The sequence below is a fragment of the Arachis hypogaea genome, chromosome 1 (genome assembly GCF_003086295.3).
Source record: "Arachis hypogaea cultivar Tifrunner chromosome 1, arahy.Tifrunner.gnm2.J5K5, whole genome shotgun sequence".
NCBI classification, from domain to species: domain Eukaryota; kingdom Viridiplantae; phylum Streptophyta; class Magnoliopsida; order Fabales; family Fabaceae; genus Arachis; species Arachis hypogaea.
The window spans coordinates 48,840,839-48,846,771 of record NC_092036.1 but is presented as its reverse complement, the minus strand read 5'-3'; the positions used below and the strand labels follow the sequence as shown (position 1 = coordinate 48,846,771).

General features: G+C 42.1%; 1 non-coding gene across 1 annotated transcript; it reads right to left on the bottom strand.

Moving 5' to 3' along the window:
- Positions 1 to 398: 398 nt before the first annotated feature.
- Positions 399 to 506, bottom strand: LOC112716362 (small nucleolar RNA R71). Its single transcript, XR_003160314.1, has one exon. It is a non-coding gene; the product is annotated as a small nucleolar RNA R71 (small nucleolar RNA).
- Positions 507 to 5,933: the final 5,427 nt, after the last annotated feature.

The window sequence follows — 5,933 nt, the reverse complement described above, 5'->3', positions numbered from 1 at the left end:
CCGAAAACAACAACAATGCCAACAATGCAAGGAAGGTGCTGGGTGACTTCACTGCACCTACTCCCGATTTCTATGGGAGAAACATCTCTATCCCTGCCATTGGAGCAAACAACTTTGAGCTTAAGCCTCAATTAGTTTCTCTAATGCAACAGAATTGCAAGTTCCATGGACTTCCATTGGAAGATCCTCATCAGTTTTTAGCTGAATTCTTGCAAATCTGTGACACTGTCAAGACTAATGGGGTTGACCCTGAGGTCTACAGACTTATGCTATTCCCTTTTGCTGTAAGAGACAGAGCTAGGACATGGTTGGACTCACAACCTAAAGAAAGCCTGGACTCTTGGGAAAAGCTAGTCAATGCCTTCTTGGCAAAGTTCTTTCCACCTCAAAAATTGAGTAAGCTTAGAGTGGAAGTCCAAACCTTCAGACAGAAGGAAGGAGAATCCCTCTATGAAGCTTGGGAAAGATACAAACAATTAATCAGAAAGTGTCCTTCTGATATGCTTTCTGAATGGAGCATCATAGGTATTTTCTATGATGGTCTCTCTGAACTATCCAAGATGTCTTTGGATAGCTCTGCAGGAGGATCTCTTCATCTGAAGAAGACGCCTACTGAAGCTCAAGAACTGATTGAAATGGTTGCAAATAACCAATTCATGTACACTTCTGAAAGAAATCCTGTGAACAATGGGACTAGTCAGAAGAAAGGAGTTCTTGAGATTGACACTCTGAATGCCATATTGGCTTAGAATAAAATATTGACTCAACAAGTCAATATGATTTCTCAAAGTCTGTCTGGAATGCAAAATGCACCAAGCAGTACTAAGGAGGCTTCATCTGAGGAAGAAGCCTATGATCCTGAGAACCCTTCAATGGAAGAGGTGAATTACATGGGAGAACCCTATGGAAACACCTATAATCCTTCATGGAGAAATCATCCAAATTTTTCATGGAAGGATCAACAGAGACCCCAACAAGGTTTCAACAATAATAATGGTGGAAGAAACAGGTTTAGCAATAGCAAGCCTTTTCCATCATCTTCTCAGCAACAGACAGAGAGTTCTAAGCAGACTAACTCTGACTTAGCAACCATGGTCTCTGATCTGATCAAAACCACTCAAAGTTTTATGACTGAAACAAGATCCTCCATTAGAAATTTGGAGGCACAAGTGGGTCAGCTGAGCAAGAAAATTACTGAACTCCCTCCTAGTACTCTCCCAAGCAATAGAGAAGAAAATCCAAAAGGAGAGTGCAAGGCCATCAACATGGCCGAATTTTGGGAGGAAGAAGAAGCAGTGAACGCCACTGAGGAAGACCTCACTGGACGACCACTGGCCTCCAATGAGTTCCCCAATGAGGAACCATGGGAATCTGAGGCTCAAAATGAGACCATAGAGATTCCATTGGACTTACTTCTGCCATTCATGAGCTCTGATGAGTATTCCTCCTCTGAAGAGGATGAGTATGTCACTGAAGAGCAAGTTGCTAAATACCTTGGAGCAATCATGAAGTTAAATGACAAGTTATTTGGAAATGAGACTTGGGAGGATGAACCCCCTTTACTCACCAAAGAACTGGATAACTTGTCTAGGCAGAAACTGCCTCAAAAGAGACAGGATCCTGGGAAGTTTTCAATACCTTGTACCATAGGCACCATGACCCTCAAGAAGGCCTTGTGTGACTTAGGGTCAAGTGTAAACCTCATGCCTCTCTCTATAATGGAGAAGTTAGGGATCTCTCAGGTACAAGCTGCAAAAATCTCACTAGAGATGGCAGACAATTCAAGAAAACAAGCCCATGGACTTGTAGAGGATGTTCTGGTTAAAGTTGAAGATCATTACATCCCTACTGATTTCATAGTCCTAGAGACTAGGAAGTGCATGGATGAATCCATCATCCTTGGCAGACCCGTCCTAGCCACAGCAAGGGCTGTGATTGATGTTGATAGAGGAGAGTTGATCATTCAAGTGAGTGCTGAATCCTTGATGTTTAAGGCTCAAGGATATCCCTCTGTCATCATGGAGAGGAAGCATGAAGAGCTTCTCTCAAAACAGAGCCAAACAGAGCCCCCACAGTCAAACTCTAAGTTTGGTGTTGGGAGGCCGCAACCAAACTCTAAGTTTGGTGTTGAACCCCCACATTCAAACTCTAAGTTTGGTGTTGGGAGGTCCCAACATAGCTCTGAGCATTTCTAAGGCTCCATGAGAGTCCTCTGTCAAGCTAATGACATTAAAGAAGCGCTTGTTGGGAGGCAACCCAATATTTTATAATTAACTATTTTCTTTTGTTATTTTATATTTTTTGTAGGTTGATAATCATAAGAAGTCACAAAATCAATGAAAAAAGCAAAAACAGAATGAAAAACAGAAGGAAAAACAGCACACCCTGGAGGAAGAACCCACTGGCGTTTAAACGCCAGTGAGGCTAGCTGTTGGGCGTTTAACGCCCAGTCTGGCACCATTCTGGGCGTTTAACGCCAGAAAGGGGCACCAGACTGGCGTTAAACGCCAGAAAAGGGCAAGGAGCTGGCGTTAAACGCCAGAAATGGGCACCAGCCCGGCGTTTAACGCCAGAATTGGCACAAAACGAGATTTTGCTTGCCATTTGGTGCAGGGATGACTTTTCCTTGACACCTCAGGATCTGTGGACCCCACAGGATCCCCACCTACCCCACCACTCTCTCTCTTCTTCTTCACCCATTCACCAATCACCTCAACACCTCTTCCCCAAAAACCCTTCACCTATCAAATCCCATCTTTCTCTTCACCACTCACATCCATCCTTCATAAAACCCCACCTACCCCACCATTCAAATTCAAACCACTTTCCCACCCAAACCCACCCATACATGACCGAACCCTCCCTCCCCCCTATCCTATATATACCCTCCTTCACTCCTTCATTTTCACACAACATACACACCACTTCTCCCCTTCTTGGCCGAAAACAAAGCCATTCCCTTTCCCCTCATTTCTTCTTCTTCTACTCTCTTCTTTCTTCTTTTGCTCGAGGACGAGCAAACCTTTTAAGTTTGGTGTGGTAAAAGCATTGCTTTTTGTTTTTCCATAACCATTTATGGCATCCAAGGCCGGAGAAACCTCTAGAAAGAGGAAAGGGAAGGCAAAAGCTTCCACCTCCGAGTCATGGGAGATGGAGAGATTCATCTCAAGGGTGCATCAAGACCACTTCTATGAAGTTGTGGCCTTGAAGAAGGTGATCCCCGAGGTCCCTTTTTCACTCAAAAAGAGTGAATATCCGGAGATCCGACATGAGATCCGAAGAAGAGGTTGGGAAGTTCTTACCAACCCCATTCAACAAGTCGGAATCTTGATGGTTCAAGAGTTCTATGCCAATGCATGGATCACCAAGTACCATGATCAAAGTGTGAACCCAGATCCAAAGAACTATCTTACTATGGTTCGGGGGAAATACTTGGATTTTAGTCTGGAAAGTGTAAGGTTAGCATTCAATTTACCCATGATGCAAGGAGATGAACACCCTTACACTAGAAGGGTCAACTTTGATCAAAGGTTGGACCAAGTCCTCACAGTCATATGTGAAGAGGGCGCCCAATGGAAGAGAGATTCAAGAGGGAAGCCGGTTCAATTGAGAAGGCATGACCTCAAACCCGTGGCTAGAGGATGGTTGGAGTTTATCCAACGCTCAATCATCCCCACTAGCAACCGGTCCGAAGTTACCATAGACCGGGCTATCATGATTCATAGCATCATGATTGGAGAAGAAATAGAAGTTCATGAGGTTATAGCTCAAGAGCTTTATAAGGTGGCGGACAAGTCCTCTACCTTGGCAAGGTTAGCCTTTCCTCATCTCATTTGTCACCTCTGTTATTCAGTTGGAGTTGACATAGAGGGAGACATCCCTATTGATGAGGACAAGCCCATCACTAAGAAGAGGATGGAGCACACAAGAGACCCCACTCATCATGAGATCCCTGAGATTCCTCAAGGGATGCACTTTCCTCCGCAAAACTATTGGGAGCAACTAAACACCTCCCTAGGAGAATTGAGTTCCAACATGGGACAACTAAGGGTGGAGCATCAAGAACACTCCATCATCCTCCATGAAATTAGAGAAGATCAAAGAATCATGAGAGAGGAGCAACAAAGACAAGGAAGAGACATTGAGGAGCTCAAGCACTCCATAGGATCTTCAAGAGGAAGAAAGAGCCGCCATCACTAAGGTGGACCCGTTCTTTAACTTCCTTGTTCTTTATTCCCTGTTTTTCGAAAATTTAGTGCTTATGATTATCTACGTTTGTGTCTTGTGATCATTAGTGTCTTAGTATCTATGCCTTAAAGTTATGAATGTCCTATGAATCCATCACCTTTCTTAAATGAAAAATGTTCTTAATTGAAAAAGAAAAGAATTGCATGAATTTTGAATTTTATAACAGTTTAATTATTTTGATGTGGTGGCAATACTTTTGTTTTCTGAATGTATGCTTAAACAGTGCATATGTCTTTTGAATTTGTGGTTCATGAATGTTGGCTCTTGAAAGAATGATGAAAAAGGAGACATGTTACTGAGGATCTGAAAAATCATAAAAATGATTCTTGAAGCAAGAAAAAAGCAGTGAATACAAAAAAAAATTTCGAAAAAGAAAAGAAAGAGAAAAAGAAAGAGAAAAAGAAAGAAAAAGAAAGAAATAAAGTTGTGATCCAAGGCAAAAAGAGTGTGCTTAAGAACCCTGGACACCTCTAATTGGGGACTCTAGCAAAGCTGAGTCACAATCTGAAAAGGTTCACCCAATTATGTGTCTGTGGCATGTATGTATCCGGTGGTAATACTGGAAGACAGAATGCTTTGGGCCACGGCCAAGACTCAATAAAGTAGCTATGTTCAAGAATCATCATACTCAACTAGGAGAATCAATAACACTATCTGGAATCTAAGTTCCTAAAGAAGCCAACCATTCTGAATTTCAAAGGATAGAGTGAGATGCCAAAACTATTCAGAGGCAAAAAGCTAAAAGCCCCGCTCATCTAATTAATACTGATCTTCATAGATGTTTTTGGGATTCATTGCATATTCTCTTCTTTTTATCTTATTTGATTTTCAGTTGCTTGAGGACAAGCAACAATTTAAGTTTGGTGTTGTGATGAGCGGATAATTTGTACGCTTTTTGGCATTGTTTTTAGTATGTTTTTAGTATGATCTAGTTAGTTTTTAGTATATTTTTATTAGTTTTTAGTTAAAATTCACTTTTCTGGACTTTACTATGAGTTTGTGTGTTTTTCTGTGATTTCAGGTATTTTCTGGCTGAAATTGAGGGACCTGAGCAAAAATCTGATTCAGAGACCAAAAAGGACTGCAGATGCTGTTGGATTCTGACCTCCCTGCACTCGAAGCGGATTTTCTGGAGCTACAGAAGCCCAATTGGCGCGCTCTCAACGGCGTTAAAAAGTAGACATCCTGGGCTTTCCAGAAATATATGATAGTCCATACTTTGCCCAAGATTTGATGGCCCAAACTGGCGTTCAAAGTCACCCTCAGGAATTCCAGCGTTAAACGCCGGAACTGGCACCTAAATGGGAGTTAAACGCCCAAACTGGCACTAAAGCTGGCGTTTAACTCCAAGAAGAGTCTCTACACGAAATTGCTTCATTGTTCAGCCCAAGAACACACCAAGTGGGCCCGGAAGTGGATTTTTATGTCATTTACTCATCTCTGTAAACCTTAGGCTACTAGTTTTCTATAAGTAGGACCTTTTACTATTGTATTTTCATCTTTGGACATCTAGTTCTTAGATCATATCTGGGTAGCTATCTTCATTTTTATGCTATCTTAGATCATTGGGAGGCTGGCCATTCGGCCATGCCTAGACCCTATACTTATGTATTTTCAACGGTGGAGTTTCTACACACCATAGATTAAGGTGTGGAGCTCTGCTGTACCTCGAGTATTAATGCAAT